This window comes from Rhinopithecus roxellana, chromosome 10 (assembly GCF_007565055.1).
Source record: "Rhinopithecus roxellana isolate Shanxi Qingling chromosome 10, ASM756505v1, whole genome shotgun sequence".
Classification (NCBI taxonomy): Eukaryota; Metazoa; Chordata; class Mammalia; order Primates; family Cercopithecidae; genus Rhinopithecus; species Rhinopithecus roxellana.
In genome coordinates, this window is record NC_044558.1 from 94,469,589 (window position 1) to 94,491,604 (window position 22,016).

The 22,016-nt window shown below is 53.8% G+C and overlaps 1 protein-coding gene across 3 annotated transcripts in view; it reads right to left on the bottom strand.

The window, feature by feature from the left end:
* Positions 1-10,087, bottom strand: part of SH2B3 (SH2B adaptor protein 3) — a 45,829-nt gene extending 35,742 nt beyond the window's left edge. Inside the window, exon 1 of one of the 3 annotated variants that reach the window (XM_030939956.1) lies at positions 9,828-10,087. The gene's annotated coding sequence lies outside the window, so the exon portion shown is untranslated. Of the gene's footprint in view, positions 1-9,721 lie in introns of all 3 variants that reach the window. The other 2 variants (XM_030939955.1, XM_010378983.2) reach the window with 2 other exon arrangements.
* Positions 10,088-22,016: the final 11,929 nt, after the last annotated feature.

A 22,016-nucleotide genomic window follows, 5' to 3' on the forward strand; every position in this document is an offset into this window, starting at 1 on the left:
ATTGTTATTTCCGTGTTGCAATGAGAGTATATTAATGGTGTCTATAAAATATAAAATGGGCCAGGCGCAGCAGCTCATACCTGTAATCCCAGCACTCTGGGAGGCTGAGGTGGGCAGATCACCTGAGGTCAGGAGTTCGAAACCAGCCTGGCCAACATGGTGAAACCTTGCCTCTACTAAACATACAAAAATTAGCTGAGTGTGGTGGTGCGTGCCTGTAATCCCAGCTACTCGGGAGGCTGAGGCAGGAGAATCACTTGAACCTGGTAGGCAGAGGTTGCAGTGAGCTGAGATCATGTCACTGCATTCCAGCCTGGATGACAGAGCAAGGCTCTGTCCTGGAAAAAAAAAAAAAAAAATCACACACCAAAAACAAAAACAAAAATAAATATAAAACAAAAAATAAAAAGGAATAAATTAACAAAAGTCACAAGGGGTCCAGAGGGATTTCCTGCACTGACAGGGGACCCTCAGGACTGGCAGACCTTTGCCTGCCCATCTCAACTGGGGCATCCTTCTCCTCCCGTGGCCAGAGGACCTTTCCTTAGGCACAACATCACCAGAATGACACTGAGATCCCCCACCCCTCTGCTGTCCGCGGTGCAGAACAGCTGGGACCTCTGTGGGTACTATCCTTCCTTCCTCATGACCCTGGTTGGGCCTGGGCCCCTGCTGGCGACCACATGTCCATGTCTGCTCTTCAAGATGGAGAAGAAAAGCTCTCCCTACTCGGGCACAAAACGGGGCCCCAGATCCCTGATATCAGCACACCCTGAATGAACAGTGGTGCCACTCCAATGACTCTCTCCCTGGGCAGGGGAGGTGGCTGCACAATAGCCAGAGCCACAGGGGCCTGGGTACAGTCACTGTCTCCAACCACGCCCTCCTTCATCCTCCCTTCAGGTATTACTGAGGGCCTACTGTGTGCCAGACACCAAGCTAGGCCCCGGGATACCATGGTGAACAGCACATACGAACACTGCTCTCCCAGGGCTCACATTACAAAGGGGGCCACATATTGGCTGTGTGGCTCCTGACACCTGACTAAACCTCTCTGAACCTGGATTTCCTTATCTGGCACCAAGGTAGCAGCATGGCATCCACCTTGCAAGGTGTCTGTAGAGAACCCATGAAAGGGAAAGCAAGGTGGAGATGCGAACCTGCAAATGGGGTTCTCTCTGCCACACACCCCTCCACAGGCACTGTCTCTGCATGTGGCCATGTCCCACTGGGCATGTCTGCAGGGCAGTGGCAACGAAGGGTCCCCCTGCCATATGAGGCCATGGTGGAGCCCCCATGGCCGATCTCCTCAAGAGACCCCAAAAAGCAGAAGTAGGTGCCTCTGCCCTCGCTGGAAGGGGGCGATGCATAGTCGACAATCATTTGTTTGTTTGTTGTTGTTGTTTTTTTGAGACAGAGTCTTGTTCTGTCACCCAGGCTGGAGTACAGTGGCATAATCACGGCTCACTGCAGCCTAGACCTCCCAGGCTCAAGCTATCCTCATCTTGGCCTCCCAAAGTGCTAGGACTACAGGCATGCACCATGACACCTGGCTAATTTTTGTATTTTTTTGTAGAGATGGGGTCTCACTATGTTGCCCAGGCTGGTCTCAAACTCCTGGGCTCAAGCAGCCCTCCCACCTTGGCCTCTCAAAGTGCTGGGATTACAGGCATGAGTCACTGTGCCCTGCTATAGTCGACAGTTTTGTACATCACAGGGTCCTTGGGACCCGCACACAGTAGGTGCTTTGCAGTAAGTAGTCAGTAAAAGCTGTCAGGCAGATGGGAAGGGAGAGTAAGGGGCCACATCTGCCCTTGGCCATCATGTTCTTCCTGTCCCTGAAGGGGGAGGGTCTTACCCCTGCATGAGGGCACCTGTTCTTGGTCAATCCTACTCTTCCCCATACCCAGCCTTCACACAGGTGAGACAGGCACTGCCCTCGTGGCTTGGAGGATGCCCAGAGAGCTCTGATTCCAGACCCAGGCTCCTGCCCCACCTACACGATCTGCCTCTAGTCACGCCAGCTGCCTGTGGGTGTTGGCATGAGCCATTCCCTCTGCCCTGTCTGCTTCCAATTGCACATGAGAGAAGCCTATTCTGAGCTCCCAACTGAACTTGACCTTCAGCACACTGGTCACACTATCACTTGACAGGATGCTTTTATTAGTGACTATCTCTCTACCAGACTGAGTTCTATGAGTCATTCCCTGCTTCATCTCCAGCTCCTAGCATACAGCAGGAGCTCAATGAATGTCTCTTGAATGAATGAACATATGAATGCAAGAGATCAGTTGGATTTGCAAATTTGTGCTCTCCTGGCAGATGCATGGCAACCAGCATGAACCAACCTCCCCCGCCCCCTGGGCCATCCTACCTTCTGCGCAGCCCTGTACGTCAGAGTCTTGAAGCCCAACTGCAGTGCCAAACTCTGGCAGAAGCCTTCCTCAGAACAGCTGCACCCACTCCAGGTCCTTCACTGTCCAGGCAACGGCTGGGAAACCCCCCTCACTGGGCCCCTTCCACCAGTCCTCCCATAAGAACAATGGCATTTACTGAGCGTCTGTTACACATCAGACATTTTTCTTTCTCTTTTTAGAGACAGGGTCTCACTCTGTCTTCTAGGCTCGAGTGCAGTGGCACAATCATAGCTCACTGCTGCCTCGAACTCCTGGGCTCAAACGATCCTCCTGCCTCAGCCTCCAGAGTAGCTGCGACTACAGGCTCATGGCACCATGCCAAGATCACATTAGGCATTTTTCTAACTACTTTTGCAAAACATTACCTCTCCCAGGGTTCCTAACAGCCTTAGGAGGTAGGTCCAACAATTACTTCCATTTTACAGATGGGAAAACTGAAACAGAGCAGCCCCATAGCTAGTGATCATAGAGACCCCCACACAGAGGGGACCCCCAAAATGTCTGATCAGTGCATAAATGCACACAAGAAGGGCTCACTTTCCAATGAATGCTTATTGGATGAATGAGTGAGTCCCAGAGGAGAGAATATAAAGGTCTCATTCAGCTCCAGTGCGAGTCAGGAGTCGGCAGTAGCTCTGTCCAGGTCCCAGACCGACCAATGATCAGGAAAACAGTCACAGGGCAAAAGGAAGAAAACAAAAATGAGAGGCTGGGCTCAGTGGCTCACACCTATACTATCAATACCTTGGGAGGCCAAGGCGGGAGGATTGCTTGAGCCCCAGAGTTTGCGACCAATCTGGGCAACATGATGAAACCCCGTGTCTACTATAAATACAAAAAACTTAGCCTGGCATAGTGGCTAGGCCTGTAGTGCCAGCCACTCGGGAGGCTGAGGCAGGAAGACGCTTGAGCCCGGGAGGTCGAGGCTGCAGTGAGCTATGATCACACCACTGCACTCCAGCCTGGGTGACAGAAACAGACCATATCTCTGTAAGAAAAAAAGAACTGATGTCTGCAGTGTGCTTGGCACGGGACTTATGAGTGGCTGCTGCTATTTTCTTACTATTACTGTTAGAAAAGAGCTCCAGCCTCGGAGTCAGGCTTGCATGCCACGGGAAGCCACAGGGGGGCCTGCCTCATGGGCTGGGCTGGGGGCGTCACGGGGAGTTGGAACAAAAGACCTTCTCAGGGGAGAGGCGGCTGCTCAGGCCACTCTGGGCAGGAAGTTGCCAGCCCAGAGCAGTCAGCTGCGGCCCAAGCTATGGAAGGGACCGCGCCAGGGAGGTTTTCTGGCCAGGAGGGCAGCCAGGCCACAGGAAGGTGACCCCTCTCTGGCCCTGGCTCTGGCCCAGGCAGTGGCGTTTATTGAATGCTTACTATATGCCAGGCGCAGATAAAAAGCAATTGATCAGATGGTGACAACCCTGGGATCAGGGCTGACAAGCTGTGGACAGGAAGCAATGATGATCACGCCAGGGGGACCTGCAGCCCCCAGGTTTCCACTGTAGGGTATGAGTTGGGGGCAGAGTGTCTTTGGGACACTTCTATCCCAGCACAGAGCTTCGGTGGAGCCTGGTCAGCCAGAGAAATCAACCGCCTTCCCCACAGAGGGGCCCCAGCACCCAGGAGAACCCCTCACCTACACAGGCTTCCTTCTGGGGCAGGAAGCTCCCAGCTATGGGGGTCTCCAGGGTTTCCCTAAATCCTGCAGCCAGGGGAGGGGCAGGATGATGTGGAGAAGGAAGATTTTAGCCTGCTGCCTCCTGGTCCCCCACCCCCAAGTGCCTCCCTGCAGCAATTAACGTGGAGGCAACTAGCTGCACGCCCACCAGCCGGGGCTGGGGGTGTCCGCATCTCAGGACTCCAAGCTCAGAACACAACCAGGTCCACCAGAGGGCTATTGAGGGCCTCAAAGCAGCAGTGGTGCCTGGTGCTCCCCAAGAAGCACAGCCAGCCTGAGGTGCCCTGGAGCCAAGTCAGTGAGAAATCACAGGACCCTGAACAGCTGGGAACCTGGCTGAGCTGTGGGGTCCCCTTAATCCATGGCCCCCCGAGATCAGGGCTTCTCAGTCTCTCCTCTATCTAATCACCCTGGATAATAGTATAATTCCGGGAGGCTAAAATTTTCCTTTTAATGATCAGGCCCACACGCAGAGAAAGCCTTTATCCATGCTAGGAATTCCCCCTGCCGAGGCTTAGAGAGTTTTTTTTTTTTTTTTTTTTTTTTTTTTTGAGACAGGTTTGACTGTCACCCAGGCTAGAGTGTAGTGGCATGATCACAGCTCACTGCAACCGCGACCTTGTGGGTTTAAGCACTCCTCCCAAGTATCTGGGACCACAGCCATGTGCCACCATATCCAGCTTTTTTTTTTTTTTTTTTTGTAGAGAGAGGGTCTCACTGTGTTGCCCAGGCTGGTTTCAAACTCCTGGGCTCAAGCGATCCTCCCACCTTGACCTTCCAAAGTGCTGGGATTATAGGTGTGAACCACTGCTCCCAGCCTGGGGAAGAATTCTTTAAGTGTGGTCAATGAATTTAAATTGGGCCAGTCCAGAGCCTCCACTCTCCCCTGCCCCAGCTCACAGACATAGGCAGGAAGTCTCACACCTTCAGAGGGGACACTTCCTCCAGGGAGCTCTCCCAGTTGAATCTAGGCCACAAGGAACATTTCTATCTTCCCCATGCCTAGCACCAACTGTTCCAGGAGCCCAGACCCTGTGTCCTAAGGAGGCCCAGAGAGTTGTGGGATTCTGACACACACTGCCTGGCAGGTGGCCTGCTGCCCTTTCACAGCATTTAAGTTGCCAGATGCAGAGATGCCCACGGGAAGTGGGGGGTGAAGGCAGGGGCCCTGGGGAGGCAGAGAGGTGGGTTCTACACCAGGCCACGGGGTAGCCGGCAGGGCACTGATGCACCCTTACTGGGGTCACCTTGTGCCCCGGGGACATTTATCAGGCCAGCGCAGTCTGCCAGAACAGGAAATGTCCTCTGGCTTCCTCTGCCCACACTGCCAGCCTGACATCCCAGCCACCGCCCCAGCTAGGTTTCAGGAGGTAGGGAAAACCAGGAACCATCTCCCTGCAGGAAAGGCAGCACCGTTAGAATCCCACACATCCCCCATCCCAAGGCCGTGGCTTCTTCCTTTCACTGCCTCTGGGTTGAGGGCAGACAGGGGAGACCCTAGGGGGGCAGCCTCTGGGTGAACCTCCTCCCCACATGCTGCTTGGGGACATCAGGAGGGACATGCATAAGCCCTCAATTACCTCACTTCTCCCAGCATACACTGCCCTCTCTGGGCCTCTCCTCCTTGAGATGACACCAGTGTATGAGCTCTGAAGGGGCAGATCCCATGTCAGAGGTCCCCTTGTGTGTCCACCTCCCTGATTGATCACATTCCCAGTCCCCCAGCCAGGGCCCCCCATTGGGTGCCCTGTGAGTCAGCCCTTGTGAGCAGGGCATAGACTTCCTCCCTCCCAGGCCTCCCTGGGGACACATGTCCTGGGCAGCAGCCGGCTCCTCCCTGGCCAGACGGGGGGCAGCCACATCCGGATGGGCCCCCAGGGGCTCCAGGCCTGGCTCACAAGGAAGCCTGTGGCCCAGCCCTGCTGGCCGACCCCTGACAGGGTGGCGTGGGAGGAAAAATCTTCTATCCAACTGCTCAGCTGCTGGGTTTCCGGCTGGGGCGGGGAGTGGGGAGGGCGCCAGGAGGACCTGTTCCCCTGGGGAAGTGTCCTTTGCCCCTGCTGGGAGGAAGGACGGCTAGTGGTGGCCAGCAGAATCCTGGAGCCCTGGTAGAGGGACGCTGGTCATCACTCCGGTGGCAGGGCCCCCCTGAGCCCCCAGTGGTGGCCCTGGTCCTGCTGCCAGGCCTCAGGACCTGCTTAGTCTCCAAGGGATCTCAAGCCCCGGGAAGCTGGGGAGTTGGGATGCAGGACTCCTGGGTCCAATAAAGCCTGACTCAGCAAGGGACCCCAGCTGAGTCACTTCCCTTGGGCAGCCTGCCCGCCTCAGTTTCTTCGGGAAGGGTGTCAGTGAGGAGTGGGGTCTTGCAGGGAATGAGCAGCTGGCACTGCACCTCTGGACTCGCCGAGGCAGGCGCCTCCGGTCTGCTAGACGGAAGCACCTTCCTGCCTTGCCTCGTCAAAGATGCTGAACGCCCGCGGGCCCTTAGGGACCATTTTCCCAGGAAACCTGGCAATTAAGGGCCAGCCCCTATTGGACATGAACACCAATGGCTTGCACTTATTGAGTGCCAATTGCATGCCGGGCACTGTGCATGCCTCCTCTTCTCAAAACCACCCTAACAGGGAGTTGGCATCACCCCTATTTCATAGACAAAAAGACCTGTGGCTCAGAAAGGCTAAGGGACCAGTCCAAGATCACACAGCCAGAGCAAGTACAGCCAACACAGTTCCAGTCCTGACACTGTACTTCACACACCCACCCTGGAGAGGCTGGAACTCTTGGCTTCCATCGGGCAGGCGAGGTCCAGACCAGAGACGCCAGGTAAACCTGCCTAGGACCTCACACCTGGAAGCTGGCAGAGCCCAGATTCGGCTCCAAAGCCCATACTGCTACCAGGCAGAAGTGGGAATTTAGCAGGAAAAGCCTCTCGTTTTAATAATAGCAATAATATCTACTATTGTTAATTGAGTGCCAGGCTCAGTGCTCAGTACCTTATGTGCCATGTCACAGCAAGCGCACAGCTGTTAAAGCCTTTCACAGATGTTGTCTCAATTGCCTCAGACAGGTTAAGTGACCAACCCAAGGATTCCCAGCAATGGGAGACCCTTATGAACACCAGCCCTCAGAAGGGTGTGGGGTCATGTAAACTGGGTCCCAAAGGTGTTTTCAGCAAAAGGAGCTGTATTGGCCCAGACTGTGGGACAGCTCCCTACTATGTCCCTGAGACCCCCTACATTGACCCTCCCCACCTTGGCTAGGGAGGGCACCCGGTCTCCCCTCCCCAGAGACAGGTGGCACTGAGACTGGCAGCTAGGAGGTCCTTCCAAGTGCCTCCGGCTCTGCTCCACCCAGGATATGGAGAATGTCCGGGGATTGCACAGCGGGACCCAGAAATCCAAGGGCCCAGCAGTCCTGTGGGATCTGATTTGTACTGAAAAGTTTTATTTATTGGAGAAGGAGGATCAGGTCCAGGTTTGAGAGGCATGGAGGTGGGGGGATGAAGAAGGAAAGCCAGCAGAGCTAACACCCAAAACAAAAAAGATCATTCCACCCCAAGGCTACTTCTCTTTCTCCTGACCAAGCCACTCTGGACACTGCGAATTCACTCATTCATGGTTCCCGTGACCCTAAGAAGTAGGTAATATTAGCACACCCATTTCACAGATGAGAAAACTGAGGTGGGGCAGTTAAGCAAGGCCTCATAGCTAAGGAAGTGCCCAGATCTTCAAAATTTTGCTCCCAAAGACCCAGGAAATTCCAGTGCTATGTATGCAAGAGATGCTCAAGGAAGACCGCTGAAGGAACACCTCATAGCCAATAACAGTAACACTAATGAAGGCGATGATAAAATCACCACTACCACCACCACCACCTGCAACTGAACCCTCTTTGCCAGACAGCAGGTGCTCATTACACACTGGCTCATTAAATCTCCACTGCAAACCTGTCATTCCCCCATTTTACACAGGGGGAAACTGAGGTTCACAAGAGTCACTTGCCCACGCCTTCAGCTGAATGGAGGCAGTAGGAGCAGCAAAACAGTCTCCAGGACCCTCCTCACTATCCTCCTTCGCTTCCTGCCGAGCCCCTGAAGACTCTGAGCCCCCAGCTGCTGATGCTCTGGGCCAGCCCCTTCCCAGCTGGCCATTCTGTGGCCCACGGGGACTCACAGAAGTTCTAAGAATGCTCACCCTTTGGCTCAGAAGGATTTTCCCTCCCAGAGGGGAGTTGTGGGAAAAGGCTCAAGAAAAGTGCACTAAAAACCCTTCCAACTTCCCCCAGTAGGCCCTGGTTCTCATCCCCAGAGCCCAGCCTGCCCAGGTGGCCTCTGCCGGCTCTCCCTCCACGAGGGCAGGTCCCGAGGAGCCTCCAGAGCTGTTTCCACTCAGGCAGCCAGGTCAGTGATGGGAAACCCAGACACAACCTGCGCCTGCATCCCTGGAGATCCACCCGCCCACTGCCCTGGCAGGGGCCCTGAGGCCTGGCTGCTGGCTGGTGTTAGAGAACTGTCATCTCCCCAGCGAGGGGCTGCAGGTCAGATCTCCGTCCCTCCTGCCACCAAAGCAGGCCCTGCAGACATCGCCTTGCCGGGGCCTCTACTCGGAACCCCCGACCAGATTTCACTTCCTCCCACTCAGCCCAGCCTGGCCGTGCCCCTCCCTGGAGGCCCCCAGCTGCAGGCAGTGACCTCCTCACCTACATCATTGTGGCTGGGAATGGGGAAGAGAAACAGGAGAATGAGGAAACTAAAGAAAAAAAGAAGCGGGACAGGCAGGAAGACCCTCCTCTCCAGTTCCTCAAATGCAGTCCCCCTCCCTCAAAACAAAGCTCCCCTGGCCGGAGGGAGGGAAGGGAGGGAAGGGGATTTCTGCACTAGGCATCAGAGGCCTCTGAAATACCCTCCCTACCGTGTGGATCCAGAAGACCAACACACACTCCGGACGTTTTTTGGTCGGGGGATTCCCCGGGAACCCCAGGCCAGAGGTGTGAGAGGATCAATCCCAGAAACCTGTGTCTGGGACGCCTAGCCCTGGTGAACCGCCCAGCTCAGCAGCATGCGGGGGCCTGGCCTGGCCCACCTCGCAGTGCTGGGACTGGGGAGAGGGGCTTCCTGAATCAGGGCGCTACCCTCTTAGCCACATGGTCCGGAATGGGGTGTGGGGAGGACCGGCGCATCCTCCCCCGCTGCCCCCACACCCAAAGGCTCATCTGTGCTCACGGTCTCAGTTTGACTACTTTCACTTTCAGGGTAGCAATGGGTGACCCCCGACCGCTCCTCCCCAGGCACAAGTTGAGGGGAGGGCCGCCCCCAATCGGCGAGGCTACTGTAGGGTGGGCTGGGGGCGTCGGCGATGCCCTCTCCCCCATCCCACGGCCGCAGTTACCCCAACGCTCTCCCCAACACGTGTGTGGGTGGGGTAGTGGCTGAGTGGCTGAGTGGGGGTCGTAGGCGCTGGGAGCCGTCACCCCGGAACGCCTCCATCTGAGTTAGCTGCAGGGCAGTATTTTGGGCTGGGGGTGACGCGCACAGCCCGGACATAACTGGACACCGGGCCTCCTCTTTCCCTACGAAAGCCCGCCCGGCCCCGGAGGAGGGGAGCGCGGGCAAACGCGGGCTCACCTGAGAGACAGGAGCTCTGGGCCCGGCCGGCCCATGGCGTCGCGCGCCCCCGGGCCCCCGAAATCCCGAGGGGGCGGGCGGGCCCCCGCCCTGGGCGCGTCCTCACCCGCGCGCCGGCTCCTCGCTCGCGGCTCGCTCAAGCGGGGCTCAGGCAGGAAACCCGGGCTCGGAAAATGGCCAGCGCCTCATCATTTCCGCCGCCAGCGCTTGACAGTTGCGGGAGGATGCGCCCCCGGGCCGCCGCCGCCGGGGAAACTTTGCAGCGGCCGCCGTCGCCACCGCGGGCCGCGACAGTCCGGGCGGGCAGCCGGGCGGAGGCGGTGGCCCGGGCCCATGCCGCCCCGCGCCGTTATGTAAAGAGGAACCGGCCGTGCGAGCGGAGCCCGGCGGGGGAGGGCGGCCGCGACAGGGGCGGGGCAGGGACACCAGGAGCCACGCCTCAGGCCGCGCGCGAGTCGGAGACTCGGCTGGAGGGGCGGGCCATGAGGGCGGAGCCAGGACTGGCCCCGCCTACCAATTCTGCTAGTCCGCGACTGCCCGGGTCTGAGGGCTCTCCTGGCGCGAGTCTGGAAAAAGACGAGGCCTTGCGAAGCCACGCCCACCACGTGCCCACCTGATTTCGAGTCCCACAGCCTTTAGAAGGAAGGAGGATCGGAGGGGCGGGGCGACCTTAGCCCCACCCACTCAACGCCGGCAGGTCACCAGGTGCCTCAGCGCCTGGAGGCGGGGCCAGATGAAGGGGCGGGGCCTAGGGCGGGCGGGGTCGAGCGGCCTGGCCTCCAGGGGGCGCGCCCTTGCTGACTCCCTCTTGCAGGGCCTTATCAGTGCCCGCAGGGCTGGGCAGTGCAATAGCGACCACGGCTTTCATCATCGCCCGGGGGAGGGAGCCCAGCTCTGCCCGGTGCTGACTATCTGCGATCATGCTGACCTGACCCGCCACGGCCCCAGGCCCCCGATTTGGGTTCTGGTCCCAGCCCTCAGCTTCGCCTTTGCTACAGCCGATGCCCGTATAGACCAGCCTCCCTCCGGCCACCCGTCCTGTCCCCCAGTTCTAGGAGGGGTGCATCTTTCTCCAGGAATTCCTCTCGGACCGCTGGCTTCCGTGGACTCTGCGCCCACCCCCCTGCTCGCCCCCGGGCTACTTACATTTTCTCCAAGGCCTCATGGGGAGCTGAGACTGACAGTGGGGTTCCCCCTAGTCCGGAGTGGGGCATGCTCTCAGCCAGCCTCTCCCCCAACATGTGGGAGGTCGGGGAGGGAGGAATGTACTCTTCTCCCCCTCCCCCAACAGGAAACAAGTCGCCCACGCCCCCAGCTTGGAGGGGCCACCTCAAGCCTTCCCGGGCAGCAAATGTCTCCATTCCACTGCCTCCCCCTCTTCCTACCCAGGCAAATGACTTGACTTCTCCGTACCTCCACTTCCTTGCCTATGAAATGGAAATAATGTGTACCCACTCTCCTGGCAGTGAGAATTAAGTGAGTTAATGCATTAAAGCAGTTATCTCGAGGCTTGGCTCCAGGAAGCGCTCTGTGTTAAACAAACCGGCCCGAGCCCTGGCCTTAGAGCTACAGGAAGGGGTTCCCCATAAGGTGGGGATTTCCAGACTCTAAGTAGATGGGGGAAGGGAGCCAGTCTGCTACAGGATTCCTGGTGTCCAATGACCTTGAAGAAAAGGACCACAAAAATCTGCTTTCCGCGCATAAGTACGAAATACCTACTATGTGCCGAGCACTGTTGTAGGTGCTGGGAACACAGCAGTGAACAACACAAATATCTCTGCCTGCGTGGAGCTGATATTCTAGTGGGGGGACATAAAGGCACGAATAAGTAAGAGGGATCAGTTATGACAATTACAAAACAGTTATGGGATGGAGAGCAGGAAAGGGGTGTCTTAGAGCCGGGACTCAGGAAGGACACCTCTGAGGAACTAACATGTGAACTTAGAATCCCCCCACAAGAAGAAGGATCCAGGTGCTATAACGTCTGAGGGAAGAGCATTCCAGGCCAAAGGAACAGCATGTGCAAAGGTGCTGAGATGGGAATACATGTGGTGCATTGGAAGAAAGTCATAAAGGCAGTGGTGACACCCATACTGATAAGAGATGATGTTTCAAAGGTGGACCCATCAAATGGTGTCTTGAAGGTCTTGGTGGGGACTTTGGGAATTATTCTGAGGGCAGAAGGGTGCGATGGAGGGTTGTGAGGAGAAGGACCTGTTGAGCGTGGGATTCAAGCTGTTCACACAGCATCTGAGGATGTGGGAAGAGGGGTGGGGTGGGGGAATGTCAATGAAGTCTAAACGAGGCCGGGTGCAGTGGCTCACACCTGCAATCCCAGCACTTTGGGAGGCCGAGGCCAGCAGATCACCTGAGGTCAGGAGTTTGAGACCAGCCTGGTCAACATGGTGAAACCCTGTCTCTACTAAAAATATAAAAATTAGCCGGGCATGGTGGCAGGTGCCTGTCATCCCAGCTACTGGGGAGGCAGAGGCAGGAGAATCACTTGAACCCCGGAGGTGGAGGCTGCAGTGAGCCAAGACTGCATCACTGCATTCAAGCCTGGGTAGGCTCTGTCTCAAAAAAAAAAGTCTGAATGGATCATCCCATATTATTTGATCACTTTCTTATACCTGGGGACACTGAGGCCAAGAGAGGACAGTTACTTGTCTGTAGCCATGCACCTGCCAGGCAGCACCCACAGAGCAGCCTGGTACCCAGCCAATGCCAAATGGCTGCTGAAATCTGCCAGCCACAAGCACTTTCCCTCTCACTGCCCAGACAGCAGCTCTGCTGACTTAAATTGGGACTTGTGGTTCTTCCCCTTTTTAATCACGGTTCAAACCTTCTCGCCTGCCAGATTTCTCGGAGGCCCAAATTGGTTTCCTTCCTCACTTAGTCGCTTCTTGCCGGCATCCCCGCCGGAGTCCAGTTTTTTGTTTTGGCGCTCGCTGAGACCCCAAGACTTCTTACTTTTTGTGTTTATTTTCCCTTGGAAAGGCAAAGGGATTCCAACAAATAACCTTCCCATCACCATGCCCTAGATTTGAGAGTGCCGCTGCCACGAGCACAGCGAGGTCGTCATCGCCACTGGGAGGCCGGCGAGCCACGGCTCTTCCCACTAGGCAGGTCACTGGGGCCCAAGGAGTGAAAGAGTTATTCAAATTCCCACGACTGATCGGTAGCTCCCGGAAACAAGTCAGGCCATCTTAGGGGAGTAGGTCCAACCGCCCTTCCTCCTTGCTGTGAAAAACGCCAACACCTCCTGCTGGCCAAGTTCCAGAAAGCCGAAGACTCGCAGGATTAATAACAATTACAACACAAGGGTCAATAGCAATAAATTAACAATGATCAATGCTATTCATATTTCTATTAGCAATTAGTATTAATAATAATTTTAATAACAAAAGTTAATTAGTACAAACACAAATACATAAGTGCTTGAGGTGATGGATACCTCATTTACTCTGATGTGATAATTACATATTGCATGCCTTTATCAGAATACCTCACATATTCCATAAATATATGCACCTACTATGTACTCATAAAAATTCAAAAAGTGGGCTGGGCACGGTGGCTCATGCCTGTAATCCCAGCACTTTGGGAGTCCAAGGCGGTTGGATCACAAAGTCAGGAGTTCAAGGCCAGCCTGGCCAATATGGTGAAACCCCATCTCTACTAAAAATACAAAAATTAGCCAGGTGTGGTGGCGGGTGCCTGTAGTCCCAGCTCCTCAGGAGGCTGAGGCAGGAGAATCACTTAAACCCCGGAAGGGGAGGTTGCAGTGAGCTGAGATCATATCACTGCACTCCAGCCTGGCGACACAGCGAGACTCCGTCTCCAAAAAAAAAAAAAAAAAAAAAGAGTTCTCTGTTCTGTATCTCCTAGCTGTGCAGTCACATAGATTCTCTGGGTCTCAGTTTCCTCATCTGGAAAGTGGGGACAGTGACAGGACGACAGGACTGACCCCACTGGGTCGAAGGGGAGAATTTGGTGAAAAAACACATTAAGGGCTTAGGAGTCGGGGAGGTACTTCCACATAGCAACGACTGATAAAGAATGTTGAATATACGGCCGGGCGCGGTGGCTCAAGCCTGTAATCCCAGCACTTTGGGAGGCCGAGACGAGCGATCACAAGGTCAGGAGATCGAGACCATCCTGGCTAACACGGTGAAACCCCGTCTCTACTAAAAAATACAAAATAATAGCCGGGCGAGGTGGCGGGCGCCTGTAGTCCCAGCTACTCGGGAGGCTGAGGCAGGAGAATGGCGTGAACCCGGAAGGCGGAGCTTGCAGTGAGCTGAGATCCGGCCACTGCACTCTAGCCCGGGCAACAGAGTGAGACTCCACCTCAAAAAAAAAAAAAAAAAAAGAATGTTGAATATAGTGCGGGCGCCATGGCTTATGCCTGTAATCCCAACACTTTGGGAGGCTGAGGCAGGCAGATCACCTGAGGTCAGGAGTTCGAGACCAGCCTGCAATGTGGCAAAACCCTGTCTCTACTAAAAATACAAAAACTGGCCGGGCGCGGTGGCTCAAGCCTGTAATCCCAGCACTTTGGGAGGCCGAGATGGGCGGATCACGAGGTCAGGAGATCGAGACCATCCTGGCTAACACGGTGAAACCCCGTCTCTACTAAAAATACAAAAACTAGCCGGGCGAGGTGGCGGGCGCCTGTAGTCCCAGCTACTCGGGAGGCTGAGGCAGGAGAATGGCGTAAACCCGGGAGGCGGAGCTTGCAGTGAGCTGAGATCAGGCCACTGCACTCCAGCCCGGGCGACAGAGCGAGACTCCTCCTCAAAAAAAAAAATAAAAAATAAAAAAAAAAATAAAATAAAATAAAATAAAAATACAAAAACTAGCTGGGCATGGCAGTAGGTGCCTGTAATCCCAGCTACTCGGGAGGCTGAGGCAAGGAGAATTGTTTGAACCCAGGAGGCGGAGGTTGCAGTGAGCCAAGATTGCACCATTGCACTCCAGCCTGGGTGACAAGAGTGAGACTTCGTCTCAAAAAAAACAACAAACGAAAAATGTGATTATAATCTATGACTGGGTGTGAGAGTCCCATGTCCCTCGAGAGTTGTGAAGAGCAGTGGCCACAAAGACCAGCCCTGTGAACAACAGACCTTCACACCCCTTTCACCGATGCAGACACTGAGGTTTGAGAGCAAAGATCTTGCCCAGGGTCACCCAGCCAGAGTGGAAGCCTTGGTGTCTGCATCTGTAAAATGTGCTTCTGCAGGCCTGGGCCACAGGCGAGGAGGAGGCCCGGGGACCTGGTCTGGCCCCTAGCTGGGCAATGGCTACTGCTGGCGTTTCCCCTGCCCGAGTTTCCATCACAGCACTGCTGTGCAACCTCCAAAGGTCCCCTCTTGCTGCCAGTAAGAGGCTCCCACTTTGTGAGCCTCAGTATCTCTGGCTTTTCAAATGGGCGTGATAGTAGTTGGGTGAAGGGAAATGACATTGTGTAGGACACTTTGTCCCTAGTGACCTTTAGCGAATGTGCAGGGTGCTGAGTGTTATCAAAGGACACTGCAGCACACTGGGCTCCTCCTGGCTGTTCCTCAAACTCACCTTCATGCTCCCACTTCAAGGCCTTAGCACTGGCTGTTCCCTGTGCCCGGAATGCTCCTCCACCAGATGTTTTTGTTTTGTTTTGTTTTGTTTGAGACGGAGTCTCGCTCTGTTGCCCAGGTTGGAGTGCAGTGGCTCAATCTTGGCTCACTACAGTCTCCGCCGCCTCCTGGGTTCAAGTGATTCTTCTGCCTCAGTCTCCTGAGAAGCTGGAATTGCAAGTGAAAGCCACCAGGCGCAGCTAATTTTTTGTAGTTTTAGTAGAGACAGGGTTTCACCATGTTGGCCAGGCTGGCCTCGAACTGCTGACCTCCGGCAATCTGCCCGCCTCAGCCTCCCAAAGTGCTGGGATTACAGGCGTGAGCCACCGCGTCCAGCTGTCTACCCTTGCTTTCCTCACTCCCAGGAGATGTCTGACCGCCCACCAAACCTAAACCAGCCCTGCCTCCATTGCTGACCCTCTCCATCTCTCTTCTGCTCCTGCTTTTTTTCTTTCTTTCTTTCTTTTTGTTAGAGACAGGGTCTCACTCTGTCACCCAGGCTGGAGTGCAGAGGCACAATCATGGCTCATTGCAACCTTGAACTCCTGGGCTCAAGGGATCCTGCTGCCTCAGCCTCTCAAGTAACTGGGACTACAGGTGCATCCCACCATGCCTGGCTAATTGTTTCTATTTTTTGTAGAAACAGGGTCTCTCCATGTTGTCCAGGCTGGTCTCAAACTCCTGGGCTCAAGTAATCCTCCCGCTTCGGCCTCCTAAAGTGCTGGGATTACAGAAGCCACCGTGCCTGACTTGCCTCTGCGTGTTTTTCCTTCCTCACCCTTGTGGTCCCCTGACTTCATACCAGAATCATTCACTCATCTGTTTATTGGCGGTCTCTTTCCCCCACCCCCAGGAGCAGGTCAGCTGCACTCAGCCAGGCATTTGTGTCTGTCTTGCTCACTCTTGTGAGCACAGTTCTTGGCACATAACAGGTGCTCCTGGTGGCTTAAAAACAGTCCACACTTCTTTGACACACCTCCCTTGAAAAGGTGGAACTTGATTCCCCTGCCCTTGAGTGTGGGCTGGACTTAATGACTCATTTCTTTCTTTTTTTTTTTTTTTGAGACAGAGTCTCGCTCTGTCGCCCAGGCTGGAGTGCAGTGGTGCGATCTCGGCTCACTGCAACCTCGGCCTCCTGAGTAGCTGGGACTATAGGCGCGAGGGACCACGCCCAGCTAATTTTTTGTATTTTTAGTAGAAACAGGGTTTCACCGTGTTAGCCAGGATAGTCTTGATCTCATAACCTCATGATCCACCTGCCTTGGCCTCTCAAAGTGCTGTGATTACAGGCGTGAGCCACCGCACCTGGCCTTAATGAGTCATTTCTAACAAAGAGACTAAAGTGGAAGTGATGCTGTGTGACTTCTGAGACTGAGTCATAAGAAGCATTTAGGCTTCTCCTTGTACTCCCTTGAGCCGTCCACTCTGGGAGAAGCCAGCCACGGTGTCTTAAGGACACCCAAATAGCTTTATGAAGGCCCACATGAGGAGGAACTGAGGCTTCCTGCCACCAGCCAGCAAGGAACAGAGACCTGCTGGCAACAGCCAGGACTGAAACCATCACTTCCAACCATCCTGGAAGTGAATCATCCAGCCCCAGTTGGGCCCCAAATGAGAACAGTCCTAACCCATTTTTGTTTGTTTGTTTGTTTGTTTATTTAAGAGATGGGGTCTTGTTACATTGCCCAGACTGGAGTGCAATGGCTATTCACAGGCACGATTCTAGTGCACTATAGCCTTGAACTTCTAGGCTCAAACAATCCTCCTGTCTCAGCCTCTCAGATAGCTGCGACTGCGTGTGCGTGCCACCAGCCCACGTTTTGGACTATAATCTTATGAGTGAGAGACCCGGAACTACAAGCTAAGTCAGATTGCATGTGAATTCCTAAAACCATATGAGATAATAAATGTTTGCTGTTTTAAGCCAGTAAACGTGGGAGTGATTTGTTACCCAGCAATCAATAATTAACACAGAGCTCAAGAAACCTTGGGGGGCCAAGCAACCAACCCTTTTCCCACCCGTTAGGGTCCAACAGAAACCAAGAAGGCTCAGGAAATGGTCCCCCTTTGTCAACACACATCTGCCCCAGGCCAGAAAATAATTACATTACTGGGTCCTTCCCTATTTGCCTGGACGGGCAGAACTCCCACGGCAGATTCCTGGGCTCAGGGTCTGATCTGCTGAGCTCAGGTGCCTGATGTCATCTCTCCCTGTGCTTCCTTCCCTTAGCTTCGGTTCCGTTTTCTGTCCTCCCAGTGCTTTAGAAGCTAAAATTGCCACAAGTCCTTCCCTAAGAAAAGCATGAACAGTATTTACAATCTGGACTCCATTTATGGAAGCGTGCGCCACACTGAGAACATCACAGGCCTTATCTCTTCCACCCCAAATGAAGGGTTTGCTATTCATTTTCCCATTTGTCAGATGAGGGAACTGAGGCACAGGGCAGTGAAGTGAGATGTCCACGTCACATGACTGGTGATGGAGCAGCTGGTGTGGACTAAAGACTGGTCTCACTGCAGCGCCCTACCTCTTAACCACCTACTGAGTCCAAGTAATAATAAAAAATGGTAATAATAACAATTAATGACTGAATTAGTGATTAATTATTATTATTATTTTTTTGAGATGGAGTCTCACTTTGTCGCCCAGGCTGGAGTGCAATGTCTTGATCTTGGCTCACTGAAACCTCCGCCTCCTGGGTTCAAGCGATTCTCCTGCCTCAGCCTCTTGAGTAGCTGGGATTACAGGTGTGCATCACCACGCCCAGCTAATTTTTGTATTTTTAGTAGAGAAGGGGTTTCTTTATGTTGGTCAGGCCAGTCTCGAACTCCTGACCTCGTGATCTGCCTGCTTCGTCCTCCCAAAGTCCTGGGATTATAGGCATGAGCCACCACGCCCAGCCCAATGATTAATGATTAATTAATGTTCTTTTTTGTCTTTTTTTTTTTTTGGAGACAGAGTCTTGCTGTCCCCCAGGCTGGAGTGCAGTGACTCGATCTTGGTTTACTGCAACCTCTGCCTCCCGGGTTCAAACGATTCTCGTGCCTCAGCCTCCCGAGTAGCTGGGATTACAGGCATGAGCCACCACGCCTGGCTAATTTTTTGTATTTTTAGTAGAGATGGGGTTTCCCCATGTTGCCCAGGCTGGTCTCAGACACTTGACCTCAAGTGATCCACCCACCTCAGCCTCCCACCTGCCTCAGCCTCCCACCCACCTCAGCCTCCCAAAGTGCTGGGATTACAAATGTGAGGCACCTCACCCGGCCTAATTAATAATTCTGAGTGATTAATGAATTATTAGAGGATTATGTGCCAGGCACTACTCTGAGGGCTTAGTTAAGGTGGATTACAATGTACTTTGCCCAAGTGTAAGGAGAGAATGTTGTTTTCCCCCATTTGACAGAAAGGAAACTGAGGCACGAAAGATGAAGTGACTTCCCCAACTCACAAGGCTGGTAAATGGCCCCGCAGCAATTAATACCCAGGCTCCCCAGTTCTGATCTTCACCAAAAACAGCAGCGGCCGCGCACCCCAACCCCAGGCTCCCCCTTCCACCTCCCCCCTCACCTCAGCCTGCGAGCCACCCCCTCTTCCGCTAGCCCGGGGAATCTGGTTTCTGGGGGAAGTGACTCAGTGGCCTGAGGCCCAGGAGATAATTATTCACTTCCAATCCCGGTAATTAGAGGCCCTAATAGCTCCGCAGAGGACGTACAACCCAGTTACCCAAGCCGTCCCCACTCCGACCCGGGATCAACGTGGGGCACGGGAGCTCCCCGTGGCCGGGACTTGGCTGCAGTCCCAGGCGGCGGGCCCTGCGGGTGGTAGCGTGCGGTGGCAGCCGCTCGGTGGCAGCCGCTTGCCGCGGGGCTCTGGCGCCCCCTGGTGGCTATGGGGCAATCGAGGGCTGGGAAGCGAACTAAACTCCCCAGCCTGACTCCTCCTCCCGGAAAGAACCCTCCTCCTGGATTCCCCCCAAACCTTCCCGGAAGCTTCCCCGGCTCCAGGTTGGATGCCTCTCATCCACCATCGAGTAGTCATTAACGTTGAGAACACGGGTTTGGGGACGGCTTAATGGCTAGCTTCTCCTTTTAGTGCTGGGTCACCTTGGGCAAATGACTTGGGCTCTCTGAGCCTCAGTCTCCTCATCTGTAAAATGAGAACAAAGAATGGGGAAATCAGTGGGGCGTGGTGGCTCACGCCTGTAATCCCACCACTTTGGGAGGCCGAGGTGGGAGGACTGCTTGAGGCCAGGCGTTCAAGGCCAGCCTGGCCAACATGATGAAACCCTGTCTCTACTAAAAATACAAAAATTAGCCTGACGCAGTGGTGCATGCCTGTAATCCTAGCTACTTGGGAGGCTGAGACAGGAGAATTGCTTGAACCTGGGAGGGATAGGTTGTAGTAAGCTGAGATAGTGCAACTGTGCTCCAGCCTGAGTGTGACTGTCTCAAAATAAATAAATAAATAAATAAATAAACAAATAATGCTGACTATTACTAGCTAAACCTGTTCTCAGGTTTTTTCTTTTACATTGAGGAGTGGATTACTAAGAACAGCTTAATCCTTCCTGCCACATTTAATCTACATTAAAAGAAACATCAAAGCCAGGCGCAGTGGCTCATGCCTGTCATCCCAGCACTTTGGGAGGCCAAAGAGGGTGGATCGCCTGAGGTCAGGGGTTCAAGACCAGCCTGGGCAACATGGCAAAACCCTGTCTCTGCTAAAAATACAAAAATTAACCAGGCGTAGTGGTGCACGCCTGTAATCCCAGCTACTCGGGAGGCTGAGGCAGGAGAATCGCTTAAACAAGGGAGGCAGAAGTTGCAGTGAGCTGAGATCATGCCATTGCACTGTAGCTTGGGCAACAGAGCGAGACCATCTCAAAAAAAAAAAAAAAAGAAAAAGAAAAAAAGAAGCATCAAAATGTTAGCTAGAGCCAGGTGAGGTGGCTCATGCCTGTAATCCCTGCACTTTGGGAGGCTGAAGTGGGAGGATCACTTGAGCTCAGGAGTTGGAGGCCAGCCTGGGCAACATAGTGAGACCCCCATCTCTAAACAAACAAAAATGTTAGCTAAGTATAGAGCCAAAATAATTGAAAACAGGCACACAAACAGATACTTGTACATGAATGTTCATAGCAGTGCCATTCACAATAGGTAAAAGATGGAAACAACTCACATGCCCACCAGTGGATGAATGAATCAGGACAATGCTGTCTATCTATACAATGGAATATTACACAGCCATAAAAAGGAACAAAGCATTGATATATGCTGTAGCATATGTGGATGAACCTTGAAAGCATCATGCTAAGTGAAATAAGCCAGTCATAAAAGGACAAATATTGTATGATTCTGCTTATGTAAAGTATATAGAATAGGTAAACCCATAGAGACAGAAAGTAGACCAGTGGTTGCCATGGGCTATGGGCAGCGGGAATGGGAAGTAACTTCTAATGAGTATGGGGTTTCCTTTAGCAGTGATGAAATGTTCTGGATCTAGACTGAGATAAGTGATGGTTGCACAACATTGTGAATGTACTACATTTAGTTAATTCATGAGGCTGGGTGCGGTAGCTCAAACCTGTTAATTCTAGTATTTGGGGAGGCCAAGGTGGGAGGATTGCTTGAGCCTAGGAGTTAGAGAACAGCCTAAGCAACAGAGTGAGACTCATATCTCTACAAAATAATAATAATAATAACAATAACAACAATAATAATAATATTTGGGCGAGGTATAATGTGCCTGTAGTCTCAGCTACTCAGGAGGCGCGGTGGTGGGAGGGTCACCTGAGTCCAGAAGCTTGAGGCTGCAGTGAGTGGTGATGGTGCCCTTGCACTCCAGCCTGGGTGACACAGCAAGATTCTGTCTCTAAGTAAATTAATACATTTAGTTAATTCATTAACTAAAATTAATTCATTTTGTTATGTGAATTTCACCTTAATTTTCTAATGTGGAAAAAGGCGTTAGGATGCACCCTGCCCTCTCTATTCCTTCAGCCCTATCCCCCCACCCCACCCCCATCCTCCATCCCCCATCCCGTTCCCCAGGTGATCTTGACCCCAAGATGCAGATGTGTGGCAGAGGCTGGGAAGTTCTCCCGCCACACCCCCAGAACCTGGCAAAGACTGGGGCTGCTCCCACAGAGGAGGTGACATATTTATGGGTCATTCCTCGCCTGCAAATCAGCCAGGGTGGCTTCCCAGTCCTAGATCACCACCCTTGAGGCCTCCTGAGCAGCCCCTTGCCAGCCCAAAGAGACTTACGCAGGACTTGAGGCCACAGAAAGGCATGGGGGTGCCAGCCCCTGGAGCTTGTCCACCTGCGCCCTCTGCGCTGGAGGAGGCAGCAAGCAGGGCCTCTCTGGGGAGTAAGATGTCAAGATGCTCAGAGAGGGGCAGAAGGTGTCAGAGGGCACCGGGTGTAGTGGCTCACGTCTGTAGTCCCAGCACTTTGGGAGGCCGAGGCAAGCGGATCGTCTGAACTCACGAGTTTGAGACTAGCCTGGGCAACATGATGAAACCTCCATCTCTCTCTTCCTCTCTCTCTACATATATATATATATGAAAAGAGGGTGCCAGAGGGGGAGGCAGGAGTTGAAGTCATGGCTGGAAGGGCCCTGAGGCAGGAGGTGCCCTGAGCCAGCAAGCGGGGTGCAAGGTGCAAGGAGCTGCACTTT